The sequence below is a fragment of the Lolium perenne genome, chromosome 4 (genome assembly GCF_019359855.2).
Source record: "Lolium perenne isolate Kyuss_39 chromosome 4, Kyuss_2.0, whole genome shotgun sequence".
In the NCBI taxonomy this organism is placed as follows: domain Eukaryota; kingdom Viridiplantae; phylum Streptophyta; class Magnoliopsida; order Poales; family Poaceae; genus Lolium; species Lolium perenne.
In genome coordinates, this window is record NC_067247.2 from 125,691,227 (window position 1) to 125,712,919 (window position 21,693).

At 42.8% G+C, this 21,693-nt stretch overlaps 1 pseudogene; it reads right to left on the reverse strand.

Moving 5' to 3' along the window:
- Positions 1–9,745: 9,745 nt before the first annotated feature.
- Positions 9,746–16,274, reverse strand: LOC127348608 (serpin-ZXA-like; annotated as a pseudogene).
- Between the last annotated feature and the right edge of the window lie 5,419 nt (positions 16,275–21,693).

Below are 21,693 nucleotides of genomic sequence, written 5' to 3' on the forward strand. Positions count from 1 at the left end.
ACTTCATCTCTCCCATCATAGACATCTCAAACCTATCGGTCATAAGCTTTGAAAATTCATCATTGAAAGCTTTGTTAGTAGAGCCAAAGATAATATCATCAACATATAATTGGCAAACGAAAAGCTCCCCATTGACCCTCTTAGTAAAAAGAGTGGGATCGATTAGCCCAACATCAAACCCACGGTCTACCAATAATTCCTTAAGGTGCTCATACCAAGCTCTAGGAGCTTGTTTGAGACCATAAAGAGCTTTATCGAGCTTGTAGACATGGTTAGGGAAGTTGAGATCCTCAAACCCCGGGGGTTGCTTAACATAAACCTCTTCATGCAAAGGACCATTAAGAAAAGCACTTTTCACATCCATTTGTTGTAACTTAAAGTTATGATGCGATGCATAAGCAAGAAGGATACGGATGGACTCAAGGCGAGCCACAGGAGCATAGGTTTCTCCAAAGTCAATTCCCTCAACTTGAGAGAACCCTTGAGCCACCAATCTTGCCTTGTTCCTCACAACATTGCCAAACTCATCTTGCTTGTTCTTGAATATCCATTTAGTGCCAATAACATTTCGGCACTCCTTTGGCTTCTCCACTAAGGTCCACACTTTGTTGCGCTTGAAGTTGTTGAGTTCTTCGTGCATAGCTTCCATCCAATCCGAATCTTCAAGGGCTTCAAATACTTTCTTGGGTTACACTAAGGAGATATAAGCATGATGGTTGCTAAAATTAGCCAATTGCCTTCTTGTGGAAACCTTTGCCCTTACATCACCAAGAACCTTGTCATGTGTGTGTTCAAGACGCTCAAGTTGCCTTTCTCTTCTTGCTAGACGACGGGCCTCGATCTCCTCCTTGGTTCTTCTTGGCCTTGGAGGTGTCACTTGATCAACTTGATCATTTGGGTCCCCATCTTGACCTTCAACTTGAGCAACTACAATTTCTTGTGAGTGCTCAACATCATGTGCTTGATCTTGGACATCATTTGGTGCGGAGCAAATATCAAATGGATACTCGTCGGAACCATCATGAATTCTTGGTTGATCTTGACCTTGATCTTGTCCTTGATCTTGTCCTTGATCATGCCCTTGATCTTGTCCTTGATCTTGCACACTAGAGGGAGGGTTTTGTTCTTGTTCTTGGGTTGGTGCATCATTTGCTTCACTTGATGGGGTTTGTTGATGTTGAGAAGATGAGGGCTCCACCGTGGTAGAGCATAGTCCTTCCCGAGACGCCACACCGTGTCCCTCAATGGGGCGGAAAAATCCCACACCCATTCTTACTATGGCATCTTGAGGTATTTCATCACCTTCACAAACATCAACTTGCCCCACTTGGGAGCCATCATTTTCTTCGAACCTCACACTACAAGATTCAATGATAATCCCGGAGGCTATATCAAAGATTCTATAAGTGTGAGACTCGGCACCGTAACCAACAAATATACCCTCCAAAGCTTTAGGAGCGAATTTAGATAAACGAACTCCTTTGATTTTGTAGAAACACTTACACCCAAACACCTTGAAGTATGAGATATTAGGCTTGTTCCCGGTGAGTATTTCATATGGAGTCTTGTTCAAGCCCTTGCGGAGATAGAGCCGGTTGGAGGAGTGACAAGCGGTGGAGATGGCTTCGGCCCAAAAGTTATAGCGGGATTTATACTCCGCCATCATAGACCTTGCCATATCCATAAGAGTCCGGTTCTTCCTCTCCGCAACACCATTTTGTTGAGGGGTGTAAGCAGCGGAATATTGATGATGAATCCCCTCATCACTAAGAAAATCATTGAGTGTGTAGTTCTTGAACTCGGAGTCGTTGTCACTTCTTATTGCCATAATGAGGAGGTTGTGTTGGCGTTGCACCTCGGTAGCAAAGTCAATGAATATTTGTTGAGTCTCATCTTTCGTCTTGAGAAAGTAGACCCAAGTGTATCTTGAGTAGTCATCGACAATCACCAAGCAATGTTTCTTCGCACCAAGACTTGCATGAGTAACGGGACCAAAGAGATCCACATGAAGGAGCTCCAAGATCCTCTTGGAAGAGATGATGGTCTTGCTTGGATGCGGAGAGTCATGCATTTTGCCTTCAACACAAGCCCTACAAACACGATCTTTGGCAAAAGACACATTTTCCATTAGTCCCACAATATGGTTCCCCTTGTGAAGACTTTGTAAAGTTCTCATGTTGACATGGGCTAGGCGGCGATGCCACAACCAACCCACGTCCGCCTTTCCGAATAGGCACATCGCACTTGTCGTGGTGGTCCCCGAAAAGTCCAACACATACAAGTTGTGTTCGCGATACCCAACGAATGCGACTTTTAGAGTCTTGCTCCACAAGAGGACCACAATATCTTTATCAATAAAGACGGCGAAACCCATCTTGCCAAGGGCGGAAACGGAAAGAAAATTGTAACCAAGGGTTTTGACAAGCATGACATCCACAAGAGTAATGTTGTGTGCAACCACAACCTTGCCAAAACCCAATACCTCGGATGTAGAATTAACGCCAAAGGAGACGGTGATATTATTTATGTTGGGCCTCAACTCCTTGACGAGGTTCTTGCCGCCGGTCATATGACTTGTACATCCACTATCAAGTACCCATTTTGAACCTCCGTGCATAGTCCTACATGAGATCAATTCTTGGATTTAGGTACCCATTTTTCAATGGGTCCTCTTTTGTTAGCAACAAGGGTCTTTGGAACCCAAATAGACCAAGCAACATAACCATCATATGGTCCAACATATTTAGCATAAACATCACCATAATAATCTTTAAAGAGAACATAGTGAGGGTTATCTATTCCCGCACAATCATCATTAATGGTGTTGCCCTTTCGGGGTTCACCATTAGCTTTCTCATGTGCGGGCTTGGTCTTTTTCTTGTTTGCCTTTTTAGCCTTGGTATTAAAACCAAGTCCCTCCTTCCCATTGTTTGACCTTTGCTTACTCAAAAGATCATCCAAGGAAAGTTTACTTTGGGGAGAGGAGGTCCTAGCAAGTTCATCTTTCAACCTAGCATTTTCCTCAATTATATTTGCATGATCACATGAAGGAGTAGAGGTACTAGGTATGTCATATGAAGCAAGCCTAATTTGAAGTTGCTCATAAGACTCGGAGAGGAGAGAGTATTCACTCTTCAAGGCTTTGTGAGCCTTGTCTAGTTCATCTAGATCCTTCACAAGTTTCTCATGATCAACACCAAATTTGGCATTTTCCTTTATAAGTACTTTAGTCTTAGCTCTAGCAAGATCTCTAGCTTTAGTGAGCTTGTTAAGTTTCTCTTGAGGTTCTTAAAGACTTTCTAGCTTCTCTTCAAGAGATGCTATGGTTTCTTGACATTCCTCAAGAGCATTTTTAAGAGCATGTATTTCTAGAGAGTCTTCTCTCTCTATTTGGCACTTTTTCTCAAGAGTAGCATTTAGTTGAGCCATACGAACCATGAGACTTGAAACATGCTTCTTAGTGTTACCTTGTAGGCTACTAATGAACTCATCAAACTCTAGCATCTCTTGTTTCACTTTTAGACTAGCGGGGTCAACCCCTAGATCATTAGCAATGTTAGGCATAGAGGGGTTAGGAGATGATACCTCGGAAGATTTAGCCATGAGGCAACTTTCTTCCTCCACATGAATGACCTCATTGGGAGATTCGCTTGTTGATGAAGAGTTAGTAGCGAGGGAGGCAAGGGCAACCAATCCATTTGAGGTTGCATCTTCTTCATCATCAACATCTTCATCTCCGGAGGTGTACTCTTCTTGAGTTGATAGCACAATTGATGTGTCCAAGGTGGACCTTGCCATGAAGCAATGTGCATTCTTGCGTTGAGGGTTCTCATTGGGTGAATCAAAGAGAGAGGAAGAGGGAATGTTGGTGGTGACAATGGCGGCCACTTCTCTTGAGCTTTCCTCTTCATCATCATCACTAGCACTTGCAATCTCATCGGAAGAGTATTCTTCATTAGCCACTAGCACAATCCTTGAGGGCCTCTTGCCCTTCTTGTTCTTGTTGTAGAATTTCTTGTTGAGGGGCTTTGAATATTTGCCCTTTGAGTCTTTGCTCTTGTCCTTGGGGATGAGCCTTCCACCATGAGTCTCCCTATTCTCATAGGGACATTCGGCAATGAAATGGCGCTTGTCATTGCAATTGTAGCAAGATCTTGTTCTTGGGCCCGAGCTTGAGGGACCCCTTGAGTTGTTTCTCTTGATGTTGTCCTCCTTGGCCTTGGAAGGATCAATCCAAAAGGTGTTTGCATGGAATGCCATGTGGTCATGGTAGTGGTGTTCCAAGTCTTCCGGATAGGTCATGCTCCAAGATGCCCTATAAGATTCTTGAGGAATCACTTCTTGCACGGGGTTGACCACCAAGGCAAGGTTGGACCCTTTTGTCATCCCAATGGCACGATTGCGGGAATCATGAGAGTTTTGCTCAAGGACCTTGAGAGCTTGCATCTCGTGCACGGCTTGTTGGGAGGTGAGAGAGGCATAGCATTCTCTTCCGACAAGAGTCTTGACATCAATAGGCTCGAACGGCATCATGCACTCAATGTACTTCTCCTTGATCCAAGAGTCATTAATGTGAGAGGCACCAACAATCCGGAAGGCGTCGGCAACGGTGAGAAGTCTTCCATACATGTCTTCATGATCTTCATCCGGAAGCCTCATGAATCCTTCGGCTTTATTCCGAAGAGCATTATACTTGTTCCTTCTTGTGCTATCGCTTCCAATGCAACTCGCGGCCAAAGCATCCCAAGCATCCTTGGCGGTGGTGAAATGCCGAACACGAGTCAACTCCTTTGTCCCCACGGTGGTTTGAATCATGTGCAAGGCGGTGTTGTTGAGTTGACTATCAACCGCTTCTCTTCTAGTCAACTTCTTGGGGTTGTAAGGATTGAAGCCTTCCTCGATGATTCTCCAAAGTTCATTGGAGGCACTGCGAACATGAGAGCTAAACTCAAATTGCCAAGTATCGTAATCATTAACGGAAAACTTAGGTGGGTCGCCCCGGATGTTTATATGAGGATGGGGAACCGGTATATCGGGTGATTGGAAAGGTGGAGGTACTCGATTGTAGCTCTCACTTCCACTAGTTCCCTTGGGAGATGCAATGGGGGGTTTGTCAGTGTTTGAGTTATCACCATCCATGGGTGTGGTAGCGGAGGGTAATACCGAAGTATCACCCTCTACAACCGCATCCGTGATATTAACCTCTATGGTGGGAGCCACGGGACGGGGAGGAGCCAAAAGCTCGGAAATCATTTTTCTCATGCTTTCCATTTGAGCATCCATGGATGATTTCAACGAGTTGATATCCTCCATGGTGACTGGCCTAGTCTCCCCTTCCGATGGTCCATCGTCCGGCATACTCTTAGGCGGTTAAGCCCGAAATAAGAGCCGAGGCTCTGATACCAATTGAAAGGATCGTATGCCGCACCTAGAGGGGGGGGGGTGAATAGGTGCTAACCAATTTTTAGTTCTTTTTCAATTTAGGCTTGACACAAAAGGTAAATTCTCTAGATATGCAACTAAGTGAATTTACCTATGTGACAAGGCAAACAACTAAGCAAGATATATCTAAGCAATATAGAGATAGAATAGGATAGAGGTAACCGAGAGTGGAGCACGCGATGACACGGAGATGATTCCCGTAGTTCCCTTCCTTTGCAAGAAGGTACGTCTACGTTTGGAGGAGTGTGGTTGCTACGAAAGCCAAACCAACAGCCATGAAGGCTTCACTCAGATCTCCGGTGAGCAACGCCACGAAGGCCTAGCCCACTTCCACTAAGGGATTTCCTCGAGGCGGAAACCGGGCCTTTACAAGGTTCTTGGGGCACACATCCACAACCAAATTGGAGGCTCCCAAATCTGTTACAACACAACAATCAACAACAATACATCAACACAAATCAACTAGGGAACCAAATAGGAACACTAGCATGAGATCCCTCAAACAAGAGAGGGGGAAATGAAGAACGCTTCGGTGAGGATGTAGATCGGTGTCTTCTCCTTCAAATCTCCAAAGATCAAGAGCTTTGGTTGGGGGAGGAAGGAGATCTTGCAAATCTTGAGTTTCTTGAGGTGGCTCTAATGGAGGTGGCTTGGCAGATTTCTTGAGTAATGATTGAGCAAGCAACCAAGGTAGAAGAAGGGGGGTATTTATACCCCCCCTCAAAATTGAGCCGTTGCAGCTTCCGGGGGGCCGGATATTCCGGCCTAAGTAAGGGCCAGATAATCCGCCCCCCCCGGATAATCCGGCCTTCGGGACAAAACTGTGATTTTATCCGGCCAAATATCCGGCCCTATGCCAGACTTGTTTTTCTTCCAGTCCTTAGCCAAATTCGAGGGGGCCGGATATTCCTAAAATATCCGGCCCGATATTCCGGCCCTGGTACAATACCGGGACAATATCCGGGCAAAAATCCGCCCCCTATACTGCGCTGCTTTTCCTCATCTGACTTAGCCGAAATCTGGGGGCCGGATATTTCAACAATATCCGGCCCAGATTATCTGGCCTGGCCATCTTTTTGCTGTTAACTTTTGACAGACCGACCAAATCCAACACACATAAATATGAATCTATGTAATCCCTGTACCACTTAAACAAACATTAGTGTATCACATATATTGACATCAAACACACAAAACATAATGTGAGAGATGTTCTTTCAAACCCAAAGTGTTGGACTACAAGTCTTCGAATAAGACCCCAACCCAAAACCTTCCATGTTGTAGGGAAACCTACCCAAGGTGGGACTCCCACCTCAAGTGGGATTCCCACCCTTCCATGAGGGGGGGGGGGGGGGTGGTCGGGCCCCTTGGTGGAGTCCACCTTGGACTCCCCCCTCTAGGGTTGGCCGGCCATGGGTGGTGGAATCCCACCGGGACTCCACCTTCCAAAGTGAATTCTTCCGGACTTTTCTAGAACCTTCTAGAACCTTCCATAAATTCACCGGATCATTTTAAAACTTATAAAATGACTTCCTATATATGAATCTTATTCTCCGGACCATTCCGGAACTCCTCGTGATGTCCGGGATCCCATCCGAGACTTCGAACAATACTTCAAACTCCATTCCATATTCAAGTTCTACTATTACAACATCAAACCTTAAGTGTGTCACCCTACGGTTCGCGAACTATGTGGACATGGGTGAGAACTCTCTCCGACCAATAACCAATAGCGGGATCTGGAGATCCATAATGGCTCCCACATATTCAACGATGACTTAATGATCGTATGAACCATTCACATACGATACCAATTCCCTTTGTCACGCGATATTTTACTTGTCCGAGGTTTGATCATCGGTATCTCTCTATACCTTGCTCAACCTCGTCTCCTGACAAGTACTCTTTACTCGTACTGTGGTATGTGGTCTCTTATGAACCATTCATATGCTTGCAAGACATTTAGACGACATTCCACCGAGAGGGCCCAGAGTATATCTATCCGTCATCGGGATGGACAAATCCCACTGTTGATACATATGCCTCAACTCATACTTTCCGGATACTTAATCCCACCTTTATAACCACCCATTTACGCAGTGGCGTTTGATGTAATCAAAGTACCTTTCCGGTATAAGTGATTTACATGATCTCGTGGTCGAAAGGACTAGGTAACTATGTATCGAAAGCTTATAGCAAATTACTTAATGATGTGATCTTATGCTACGCTTAATTGGGTGTGTCCATTACATCATTCATATAATGATATAATCTTGTTATTAATAACATCCAATGTTCATGATTATGAAACTAATCATCTATTAATCAACAAGCTAGTTAGGAGGCATACTAGGGACTCATTGTTGTTTACATAACACACATGTATCAATGTTTCGGTTAATACAATTATAGCATGGTATATAAACATTTATCATAAACACAAAGATATATAATAACCACTTTTATTATTGCCTCTTGGGCATATCTCCAACAGTACCGGTAGTACCGGTCTGACAAAAACTGTTTTTCTCCTCTATTTCTCTCCAACCATGTCACGTCGCGATACACACACAAAACCAGAAAACCTATAAGCTACGCTTCAGTCCTCCGATCTTGACGTGTCCAGCGAGGTCACCGTGCACTTACAAATCTAACAAAGATACTCAAAGCACACGGTGAGATTATTCGAGTATTTTCATCAAACACACAAAACCCGGGGTTTAGACTTTGCTCTTTCACCTATAGAACCATAGGAACCAAAATGCCTCGTGAACTATGAATTTTGATGGAAATCAACCATAAATACCAAGGTTGTGTCCATATAACATAAATATCTATCGACATTATTATGACTTAAAAGTTGTTCTATACCACCTTTTGATTAACACTATAAGTATTAATGTGAATTGACAAGACTACCTAATATTTTTATTTTGAATGAATAAAAAACATTTTTTAAGGAAATAGCAAATAAATTTTAATTACAACCAGATTATCTTACATCCACTACAAAACTAAAAGTTGAAAATACATGCTTCACTAAATAGCTCATCAGGTAGAAAATTTTGTGGAATTCAATAACAAAGACCAAATTTGTGTACATAGAACATCAATGTTCATCATTGTGAGTTAAAATTTCGTCCATGCTTTAATACTGATATTGTAAAGACTAAAATTAATTAACATTGCCACTTGTTATTGAAGAATTTTATTTTCTATTTTTGTGTCCAAAATAGGGATTTTTAAGGAAAATATTAGTTATTATGTTAATTATACCTATATCTTCCTACATACACTATACAACATTTGAAAGTTTGCATAGTATTTTTAAATCACAGTTTTTTATTATTTTGTATTGTTTCAATGAATCTATGTGCACTTATTCAAGTTATCTAATCTAAACTACCTATTTGTATACTAAAGTTCCCAAAGTTTGTAAAAATATATTTAATTTCACATGTACGAATGTAGAGAACATTAAGAAGAATATGAAAAAAATTAATGTTTGTCAGTGGAAAATTGTGATGCTTATTTGCATCTCAACTTGGATAAATTAAAATAATATGTAAAAGAGGTTAAAAAGACTGAAACTTGGCATATTGGTCGTCAACTCCACCAACAACACCGACTCCATATATGTGATTGACCTCATCCCGCTCACAATTTGTGTAGATTGGAACCCTGCATAGCTTATTGGTGTTGTTTGCATGCTTGTAATGGATACCGTGTTTTGTTTGTTGGTGAATCTTAACTTTTTTATTTTGTTGTATTTGTTTCGCCTCGGATGATTACCATGTTCCCCCATGAGTTGCTATCCCTGTTTTTGTGGGTGTAGGATACCTTAGCCATAATTTACGCGTAGTATGCTCTGAATATATGGTCAAATTTCGTGCTTCTATGCTGGTAATAAACGAAGCCGAATGTACTTTACTTCACCTAAAGTAATCATTGGGCTACAACTTAGATGAAGAAGACAGGTGGGAAGGATAAATATGGCAGAAACCGTTCCGGGGATTTATACCGGGGACCCTAGAACCGGCTGCAATAATCGTGTCAATACCAATGTGTTTGTCTTATATAAATGTATTTCAAGAAAGCTTCATCGCATGAAAAGAAACATACTATATACGTAGAACCGATTGTGTACATAGTACATACAGCACGCTACAACACGAAAACAGATACTATAACTAAAGGAAGTCATGGTTTGAAAACACAAAATATTATTACTCCATTATTTCTTTGCTTGTGATTCATACGGTCGCATGGTTAAATACTTTGTTTGCGATTCCAAGCATACACACTATGGAACAAGTAGAGGATTGACCACATGACCAACAAACAGCACCACGCCGGATAAGTCTTCTCGAATCATGAAAAGGAAAGGGTGGTCCGTGACAAAATCCATCGTCTGGGTATTGAGAAGGTGGCAACCGCAATACTAGTCGCCGCGGCAGCCTCAGTTCCTTCTTCATTTACTTCGATGAACAACTTCTGGTTAACAGACGAGACATATAGGTTATGTTATCAGAGCCTCCTTCTCCCACATCGTGATCGCATCTGAGCGCCTCCACCTCCCGCCGGTGATCGCCGGTGCAGGACCCCAAAACCAAAAACAGCCAACACAAAAACAACCAGAAAACAACCCCGGTCGCCTCCCGCTGCCGTGAAGCCTCTCTCCGAAACAAACAACACACAAAACACCCAACAACCAGAAAACCTAGATGGCATCTTCCTCGTTCGTCTCGGCTTCCTCGGCTGCGGCCAGTCTCACGGCTGCGCTTGGATCGCCCCCAACGGAGAAGTTGTCCCGAGAAAACCACCTGTTCTGGAAGACGCAGATTCTTCCGGCACTTCGCGGCGCGCAGGTTATGGGGCTGTTGAACGGCACCAACCGCGCTCCGCCAGAATCCATGGAGATAGAGGATGAGAACAAGAAGAAGATAACTGTGCCGAATCCGGCACACGCAGTCTGGCTCGCTCAAGATCAGACTGTAATGAGCTATTTGGTAAAGTCGTTGGATCCAGATTTGCTCGCCCAGATCATCGGGCTGGAGCACGCACATCAGGTTTGGACCAAGATCGAAGCTCTCTTTGCCTCACAATCTCGCGCCCGTGTCAATTTTTTGCGCGGTGCGTTGATCAACACCAAGAAGCTTGACATGACAGCACGGGAATATATTGGGAAGATGCAGTCTTTTGCGTCAGAGTTAGCACTTAGCAGCTGCGGGGAAGACAGTAGATGATGACGAGTTGAAAGGGTACATCCTGGGTGGTCTTGATCAGCGCTACACATCCTTGGTGTCCTCGATTAATGCAGTCCCTGCTACAACCTGCGTTGATACATGCTCCCAGCTGCAGGCATACGATGACAGACAAGAGATGCTCGCTCAGGAAGCAGCATCGCAAACTTCAGTTTTTCAGACTTCTGCCAATGCAGCTGCCCGTGATGGTGCACCTTACCCCAGACGTGATGACAGAGCCAGGGAGCTTTCACGCTTTGATGACAGGGATGATCGGCAGTATCGTCGTGATGACCGTGATGACCGCTATCGTAGAGATGACTACCGCAGGGATGGTGGTGGCTACAACCGCCGTGATGATCGCCGAGATGACAGACAATATCGGGATCGCCGTGATGATCGGGGATATCGCCGCGATGATCGGGACATGCAGCGCCATGATGGGCCTGGGCGCTACAGGCGTGATGATGACCGTGGTGCTCCTAAAGGTGGGCGAGGTCGCGGACGAACCCCTACTCGCTTTGTCGACACCACCTGTCAGATTTGCAAAAAATATGGTCATCCTGCAAATGAATGCTGGTGGCGGTATGCTGATCGTGACCATGATGATGATGATGAGGATCGCCCTCGCAATGACAAGAGCGCCTATGGAGTTGATACAAATTGGTATATGGACACTGGAGCTACAGATCACATTACTGGGCAGCTGAACAAGCTACATGTTCGTGATGACTACAGGGGTCGCGATCAAGTTCACAATGCCAGTGGCACAGGTATGGCAATACAGCATATTGGTCAATCAACACTGCATACCCCTCATAGTTCCTTACACTTGCGAAATATTTTGCATGTTCCTAGCGCCAGCAAAAATCTACTATCCACTCATAGAATTGCCCTAGACAATAATGCATTTGTTGAATTTTACCCTTTCTTCTTTTTGATCAAGGACCAGGCAACCAGGAAAATTCTGTTTAGGGGTCCCTGTCATGGCGGCTTGTATCCTCTTGTGCCAATTGCCGCCGACTCCCACAAGCATGCATTCATCACCATCAAGCCGTCTTCATCCACTTGGCATCGTCGTCTAGGGCATCCATCTTCATTTATTGTTCAACAAGTTCTTAGGAAGAATAATTTGTCATACACTCCTGAAATAAATCCATATGTGTGTGACCCGTGCCAACAAGCAAAGAGTCATCAGCTACCATATCCTATCTCCACTAGTGTTTCTACTGTTCCTTTGGAACAGGTCTTTTCTGATGTATGGGGACCAGCCCCAGCCTCTGTTGGCAAACACCAATACTATGTAAGCTTTATTGATGACTATAGCAAGTTTACTTGGGTCTATTTACTTAAGAAAAGGTGTGATGTGTACCAGGTTTTTCTTAACTTCCAACAACTTGTTGAACGAAAATTTGGGCGCAAAATTGTTACCATGCAAACCGATTGGGGAGGTGAATATGAAAAACTTCACAGTTTCTTCCAAAAGGTGGGCATTACCCATCATGTATCATGCCCACATGCACATCAACAGAATGGCTCAGCTGAGCGTAAGCATAGACATATTGTAGAGGTTGGTCTTGCTCTTCTTGTTAATGCCCACATGCCTCTAAAATTTTGGGATGAAGCATTCCTCACTGCTACCTTTCTCATTAATCTACTCCCTACAAAAGTTCTCAATCTTATGTCCCTAGCTGAAAAACTCCTCAATGTCAAGCCAAATTATGATGCTCTTCGTATTTTTGGTTGTGCATGTTGGCCTAATCTTAGACCCTACAATCAGCGCAAGCTTTCTTTCCGCTCCAAGAGATGTGTTTTCTTAGGGTACAGCCCAATACACAAAGGTGTTAAGTGCCTCGATGTCTCCACTAGTCGCATATATATATCTAGGGATGTCGTGTTTGATGAAAACATTTTCCCGTTTCAGTCTCTCCATCCAAATGCTGGTGCACAATTACGAGCTGAAATTCTCTTGCTTCATGATTCTTTGTCATCCACATCATCTAATAATGAGGGTATACATGTTGATAACCATATGCATATTGTCCCTGTGACTGATCACTTGCAGCTTCATGATGACACTATAGCAACTACTTCTCAAGATTCTACAGGTACCGGTGAAAATTTGAGGCAAAATGATCAAGAAACGGAGGAAATAGAGCAAAACAGCTCTCACACATCCCCCGAGGCTGATTCGCCTGCGCCAGAAATTTCTTCATCGACAGAACCTGGTCTGGACCACCTGCAAAGCACCACGTCTACCTTGAAGCTTGTGGTGGCCGACCAAACTGGGCCCAGCTCGCGTCCAGCCGCGCGGCGTGCAGCGCCATTGCGCGAGAACCCGTCTTCTGCTGGGGCCTCAGAGGAATCTCCTGATTCAGGTGACAGGCGCACACGGGCGGCTTCTCCAGCATCGCCGCGTGACACGCGCTCACGAGCGGCCTCTCCAGCGTCGCCACGTGCCCATACATCCAGCAAGGAAAACGACAGTGACCGGTACACGGAGGAAATTGCTGAGGATTCTTCTTCTGACCCCGAGGCGAATTTGGAGGCTGGTGATGCTGGTGCCAGTTCTGCAGACAACAGTTCTGCAGAATCTCCTCCCGTGGCAAATGTCCCAGTGTCCTCTACTACACCAGCGCCTTTACGACCTCGTACACGCCTACAAAAAGGTATTCGCCAGCCGAAAAAATATACTGATGGTACCGTTCGCTATGGCCTGTTCACATCTACAGGGGAACCTCACACATTAACTGAGGTACTTGGTGATGAGAAGTGGAAACGCGCGATGGATGAGGAATATGAAGCACTTATGCAGAACAAAACATGGCATTTGGTACCTCCAAGTAAGAACAAGAACTTGATTGATTGCACGTGGGTCTATAGAATTAAAAAACGGTCAGATGGCACAGTTGAAAGGTATAAAGCTCGTCTTGTCGCAAAGGGGTTTAAACAGAGGTATGGTATTGATTATGAAGACACATTTAGTCCAGTTGTTAAGGCTGCTACTATTAGACTGGTTCTCTCCATTTCTGTGTCTCAAGGGTGGAGTCTCAAGCAACTTGATGTTAAGAACGCGTTTCTTCATGGCGTTCTGGAGGAGGAAGTGTACATGAAGCAACCTCCCGGGTTTGAGGACCCTCGTTTTCCGCATCACATTTGCAGACTGGACAAGTCCCTTTATGGTCTGAAACAGGCACCACGTGCATGGTATTCTAGGCTCAGTTCCAAATTGCAGAAGCTTGGGTTTAAGGCATCCAAGGCTGACACATCCTTGTTTTTTTACAAGAGATCAGGTATCACCATGTTTGTGCTAGTATATGTTGATAATATTATTGTTGCTAGCTCTTCTGATGAAGCAACTTCAGTTTTGCTTCATAATTTAAGTGTTCACTTTGCACTTAAGGATCTTGGTGAGTTGCATTACTTTCTGGGTATTGAGGTAAAGAAGTGTTCCAATGGCATTGTCTTGACCCAGGAGAAGTATGCCACAGATCTATTAAATAAGGTGGGAATGTTACAATGTACCACATGTCCAACGCCACTATCTACTACAGAAAAATTGTCTTTATATGATGGGGATGCGCTTGGTTCTGAAGACAGTACAAATTATAGGAGTGTTGTTGGTGCGTTGCAGTATTTGACATTAACTTGGCCTGATTTGTCTTTCTCAGTGAACAAAGTGTGTCAGTATCTACATGCTCCTACTACCGCTCATTGGTCAGCAGTGAAACGCATACTCAGATATATTAAAGGTACGATCAAGATCGGTCTTACTTTTCAGAGATCCACATCTACACTTCTTAGTGGTTTTTAAGATGCCGATTGGGCAGGATGTCTTGATGACAGACGATCCACTGGTGGTTTTGCTGTGTTCTTTGGTCCTAATCTTATATCCTGGAGTGCCAGAAAACATGCTACTGTGTCACGCTCTAGTACTGAAGCTGAATACAAGGCAATGGCTGATGCTACAACAGAATTGATTTGGGTTGAAGCATTAGCTCAAGAGCTGGGAATATTTTTCCGACAGCGACCGTGTCTTTGGTGTGACAATCTTGGTGCTACATATCTTTCTGCTAATCCAGTTTTTCATGCCAGGACAAAACACATTGAGATTGATTATTATTTTGTTAGAGAAAGAGTTGCTGCAAAACGGCTCAATGTCAGGTTCATCTCCACTAAAGATCAAGTTGCAGATGGATTCACAAAGACCTTAGGTGTTAAGGATTTAGATGAATTTAAGCGTAATCTAAACCTTTCTAGCGGTTTAGATTAAGGGAGGGTGTTAGACATTGTAATAGGTTTCCTTTCCTGTTACTACACGTATACCATACAGTCAATGTGTATTGGATACGATATACAACTCTGTACCTGTTTGAGTCTATTTAACGTGCAACCTGTACTAGATCCATGTACGGTTTCTAGCCAAGTCGGCTGTCAGATCCACCATCTCGGAAAGATTTGCTTTTGTGCTAAATGGCAGCTGAAGACCCAAGTCTTTGAGCAAATTGGTCACCTCAAGCCCGAAAGATATCTTGAACTTCGGGAGCTTGAACCTTCCAACTTCAACCTTCTTATGGGGGATATGGTTCTCGATGAACCCTTGTTCGGTGCTCAGCCTTTTGGCCAAGCTCCAGAGACCGGCATGTGCTTCTGGAAGTAGAATGTACATGGAGAACTGCCTCGTGTCCCCACCTTGCCGGTAAGGAAGCTTAAACACCTTCAAGCCGTCAGAAGACAAAAGATACTGCTTCTTTGTGCTAGATATGAACGGTGCTTGTACTGAGCTCCTGTTAAGAAGGTAGAACTCGCCGTCTTTTGTCTCGGAAGCATCGAACTCCCTTGCCCAGGCTCCTTTGAAATAAAGGGCGTTACCAAGCACAAGCCTAGTGCTACTGTCGACAGATCCTTTGGGGAGTATCTCTTTGATGAGACCTGATGTGAGTTTCTCTACCCATGTGTTCACTTGACCTGCAACTTCAGCAGCCTAGATGACAGACAAAACATATCATTATATACCTTGTACGATTTGGAACACCATATATAATAAGAATAATCCACATTCTCTGCTGTAAAACAAATCACACTCGTTCAACAGATGACGGGAGAGATCGGCGAATAAACAGCAAATCGGACACATCACCTTAGTTTGGAAGTCGACGGAGTGGGTCTCGGCTTTGTACTTCCCAACGGCGATTTCTTTGAAGGAAGGCTTGAGCGGCAGCGACGCGTCGACGAAGACGCCGTCAGCGAACGTTATGCGCGGACCGCCCTCGCCCGACGCATTGGCGACAGCGAACTGCACGAGCCCCTCCGCGAGCGCGTGGAGGCTGTCCACCCCGCCTGGCACTTCGGCACCGATCGAGTGCGGCGACGAGCTGCTGGCGGGTGGCGCCGCCCGCGCCGGCGGCGACGAGGCTGAGCGCGGCGGGGAGGGAGAGCGGGGAGAAGACCGCGTTGCCGGCTGCACCGTCGGCGTTGGCTGGGGAGCAGATGGCCAAGGCGAGGTGGAGGGCGAAACGCGTCTGGTGGGCGATGGAGACGCAGATGTCAGTGGTGATCATGGCCGGGATTCGTGACGTGCTAATTGTTGGGGAAAATTTGCGATTTTGGGTTGGTTACACGGCTAAGAGGTCTCGATGAATTTATACACGAAGGCGTCGTGTTTAAACGACATTGGAGCCGCGTGTGTTCGGGGTCTCGGGGAGGTGGCAGCACAGGCTTCCTCCAGGGTGCAGCGATGATGTAGCGCGTGTTCTGCGAGGTGCAGAGATAGCCTTTTTAATTGTAGGTAGACGATGAAGCCTTTTTAATTGTAGGAAAGTGCTATACTAGTTTCTGAATTCAGTGAGAAGGAAAGTGTGTTAGAGGCTCATCAACATGCAAAATCTATGACTACTAAGAAAATATGAAAAAAATAGAACGGTTAAATTACTTTACTGCTCCCGAATATTCAACTGACTGATTAATTTCTTACAACGTATTTTATTTTTGTTTGTGAAATAAGCCAGCAAACGTCAACGTTTTCATTATGCAACTGCAACGGTATAAGGCGCCGGGGCCAGATGGTTTTCTGGCGACGTTCTATAAAAAAAAATTGGGAGGTAATTAATGGGGATCTGTTGGCCATGATTTGCATAGATAGGAGATCTACCTTCATTCAAACTGAACTTTAAGGTTGTTACTCTAATTCCAAAAAACAAAGATACAAGTAGAATTGAGCAATACAGGCTAATTTATTTTCTTAATGTGAGTTTCAATTTTTTTACTAAAGTATGAACTATTAGAGACACTGCAATCGCTCAAAAGGTTATTCAACATTCTCGGTGGGCTTTTATCCCTGGAAGGAACATCCTACAGGTGGTGGTTGTCCTACATGAGACTATCTATGAGGTTCATAGGAAGAAAATAGATGGTGTTATGATAAAACAATTTAATTTTGAAAAATCTTACGATATGGTTAAGTGGTCCTTTTTTAATAAACGTTGCGTATGAAAGGGTTTCCACCATTGTGGTGTGAATAGGTGGCCTAGTTTGTGCATGGTGGTTGTGTTGGGATTCGGGTTAATAATGACATTGGACATTATTTTTAAACTTTGACCCGTTGTCTCCTGTGTTGTTTAATATGGTTGTGGATATGTTGGCAATTCTTATTGCTCGGGCAAAAGAGGATATCCAGGTCGGTGGATTCATCCCCCATTTGGTTGATGGTGGGGTTTGAATTTTGCAGTAGGCTGATGACACTATCTTGTTCTTGGAACACGATATGGCAAAGGCCGTTAATATGAACTTGGTATTGTGCATCTTTGAGCATCTCTCTGGCCTCAAAATTAATTTTCACGATAGTGCAATTTATTGTTTTGGCAAGCAAAGGATGTGCAAAATGAATACAAACTGACTTTTGGCTGGGAGGTGAGCACAGCTCACTCCCATTCAAATATTTAGGAATTCCGATAAATTACAGAAAGTTGTTTAATAGAGAATGGAAACCAGTTAAAGACCATTTCGTAAAGTAGCTTGGTTGTTGGGGAGGTAAAATGCTCTCATATGGAGATTGTTTAGTTCTCATCAATTCGGTTTTAACTAGTTTATCGATGTTTTACTACCCATTTTCCAAGGACCTAAATGATGAGGGAAAATAGATTATTATATGTCACATTTTATTTTAGCAAAATTATCAAACAAACAAGAAATATGGTTAACGAGATGGAATATTATTTGTCGCCCAAAAGATCAAGGTGGTCTAGGAATATGGAAGTCCTAGATATAAAAAATCAGTGCATACTTAGAAAATGGCTATTTAAAATACTGAATAAAAAGGGTGTATGGCAGGAGCTTCTTCAAAATAAATATTTTGGACTACGGCACTTTCACATGTGAGACTAAAACCTACCGATTCTCCTTTTAAAAAGGGATTGGTGAGTGTGAAAGATGTGTTCTTCAAAAGAGGGTCCTTTGTCGTCGGGGGAAACAACATACTTGATTTTGGGAGGATTCATGGCTTGGTCGAGAGTCATTAGCTGTCCAATATCCCTCTCTTTTTAACATTGCTCAACCGGAAAATGTTTCTGTCTTGAAGGTTTTGAGTAATGTGTCACTGAATATTGGATTTAGTCGTGCAATTACACAAGACAAATGGGCTGACTGCGTTAAACTTATTGAGCAACAAATGGCAGTACAACTATCGGATGAGAAAGATAGATTCATTGGCATATGTAACGGCATCTGGAGTTGTTTTCTGTGAAGTCTCTTTATGTAAAGTCTCTTTGTGGTGATGTCATGATTGACCATACTAAATTTCTGAGGAAATATATATGGAGGCTAAAAGTCGAATCCCCTCCTTGGCACTCAACCGCTCGAGCGGTTGGTTCCTGTTGGCGTGGAGCGCTCGCGCGACAGCGCGACTTCAATTTCCTTTCGCCGCGCCGCGTCTCTTTCCTTTTCCGGTAACAGTTCGACTTTCCTTTTTTGGCCTCACCTTTTTGAAATATTTCGAATCAGAAATCGCGTTCCCCTCCTTCCGCCGTTCTCTTCTCTCCCCTGTTCTCCTTCCATTCAGCTCTGACGAAGAGGGCGACGGCGACGGCGAGGGGCCGATTCCCTGTGGCTAGAGCGCACAACCTCGATTTCTTCCGCTCTCAATTCAGAAGCAATGGTCAATCGTTTCCACCATTGTGAGGTTAGTATTCGAACGGGATCTAGTCGCCAGATCTGGTTCGATGTAGTAGTCGCCGGCCGATTTGGTTGTCCGGCGAGGTTTGTTCCATCGTATATCAAAAATTGATGGGATTTTTGTGTAGATATCCGTGGTTATTTGTTCACTTTGTTGGGAGGATTTCTTCTCCGCATAGGTTTCTGGTCCGCCGCTCGGTTCACAAACCTCTATTTGGGGGGTGGCTGTAATTTTGTTGTCTCTGTTCCATGTCCATTGTAGATATGCTTGGCCCGTTGCACTGCAGTTCGTGCATAATTTCTAGGGTATGTAGCAGCAGCTAGTCAGAGGTGGTGCTGATTTCTATCGACAGTGGGGATTATTATAGAAAATTTGGCCCTTTGTTCTTTCAAGGGAACAAGGGAATCTATTTATCAACCCATCTACTCACTTTTCACCAATAGGTAACTCATTATTTTACCAATCTTTTTTGTTCAGTTCCCTCCTTCTTTTATTATAAAAATTTTGGTCCTTTATTTTTTTAAGGGAATAAAGGAACCTATTTATCACCACCTATTCACTTTTCATCAATATGTAACTCAATGTTTTACCAATCTTTTTTTGTTTAGTTTCCTCCTTTTATTATTATGGGAAATTTGTTCATTTGTCTTTTTAAGGGAACAAGGGAACCTATTTATCAACCCACTCATTCACTTTCCATCAACAGGTAACTCAATGTTTTACCAACCCTTTTCCTTGTGACCTCCTTTTTTTATTATATAAAATTTGGTCCTTTGTTTTTTTAAGGGAACAAAGGGAACCTATTTATAGACCCACGCATTCACTTTTCATCAACAGGTAACTCAATGTATACCAACCCTTTTCCTTGTGACCTCCTTCTTTTTATTATAGAAAATTTGGTCCTTTGTTTTTTTAAGGGAACAAGGGAACCTATTTATCAACCCACCCAATCACAAGAAGTGAGCCTAGCTCAGTTGGTTAGGGAAGTGGATGTACAACCCAGCCATCCAGGTTCAAGTCCTCAGGGACGCGAATTTGGGTTCTTATTATTTAAAAAACAAAATCACTGTAGGGGCTTCCCCTACCGTATTCCTTTCAAAAAAAACCCACCCAATCACTTTTCATCAACAGGTAACTCAATGGTTTACCAACCCTTTTCCTTGTAACCTCCTTCTTTTATTGTAGAAAATTTGGTACTTTTTCTTAACTGAACAAGGGAACCTATTTATCAACCCACCCACATTCACTTTTCATCAACAGGTAACTCAATGTTTTACCAACCCTTTTCCATGTGACATCCTTCTTTTTATTTTAGAAATTTTGGTCCTTTATTTTTTTAAGAGAACAAGGGAACCTATTTATCAACCCACGCATTCACTTTTCATCAACAGGTAACTCATTGTTTTTATCAACCCTTTTTCTTTGTTACCTCATTCTTTTATTATAGAAAATTTGGTCCTTCATTTTTAAGAGAACAAGGGAACCTATTTATCAACCCACCCATTCACTTTTTTCATCAACAGGTAACTTAATGTTTTCCCAACCTTTTTTCTTGTTACCTCCTTCTTTTATTATAGAAAATTTGGTCCTTTATTTTTTTAAGGGAATAAGGGAACCTATTTATCAACCCACCCATTCACTTTTCATCAACATGTAACGTAATGTTTTATCAACCATTTTCCTTGTTACCTACTTCTTTAGTAGTAGAAAATTTCATTCTTGGTTTTTTAAGGGAACAAGGGAACCTATTTATCAACCCACCCATTCACTTTTCATCAACAGGTAACTCAATGTTTTACCAACCCTTTTCCTTGTTGCCTCCTTCTTTTATTATAGAAAACCTGGTCCTTTGTTTTTTTAAGGGAACAAGGGAACCTATTTATCAACCTACCCATTGACTTTTTCATCAACAGGTAACTCAATGTTTTTACCAACCCTTTTCCTTGTTACCTCCTTATTTTTATTATAGAAATTTTTGTTCTTTGTTTTTTTAAGGTAACAAGGGAACATATTTCTCAACCTGCGTATTCACTTTTCAACAATAGGTAACTCAATGTTTTTATCAACCCTTTTTTTTTGTTACCTCCTTTTATTATTATAGAAAATTTGATCCTTTACTTTTTAAGGGAACAAGGGAACCTATTTATCAACCCACGCATTCAGTTTTGATCAATAGGCAACTCGTTGTTTTTATCAACCATTTTTCTTTGTTACCTCATTTTTTTATTATAGAAAATTTGGTCCTTTCTTTTTAAGAGAACAAGGGAACCTATTTATGAACCCACCCATTCACTTTTCATCAACAGGTAACTCAATGTTTTTACCAATCCATATCCTAGTTACCTCATTCTTTTTTATAGAAAATTTGGTTCTTTGTTTTTTTAAGGGAACAAGGAAACCTATTTATCAACCCACCAATTCACTTTTCATCAACAGGTAACTCGTTGTTTTACCAACCCCTTTTCTTTTTACCTCCTTTTTTTATTTTATAGAAATTTTGGTTCTTTGGTTTTTTAAGGGGACAATGGAATCTATTTATCAACCCACCCATTCACTTATCATCAATAGGTAACTCAATGTTTTTACCAACCCTTTTCCTTGTGACCACCTTCTTTTATTATAGAAAATTTAGTCCTTTGTTTTTTTAAGGGAACAAAGGAATGTATTTATCAACCCACCCAATCACTTTTCAGCAACAGGTAACTTATTGTTTTACCAACCCTTTTTCTTGTTACCTCCTATTTTTATTTATAGAAATTTTGGTACTTTTTTTAAGGGAACAAGGGAACCTATTTATCAACCCACCCATTAACTTTTCATCAACAGGTAACTTAATGT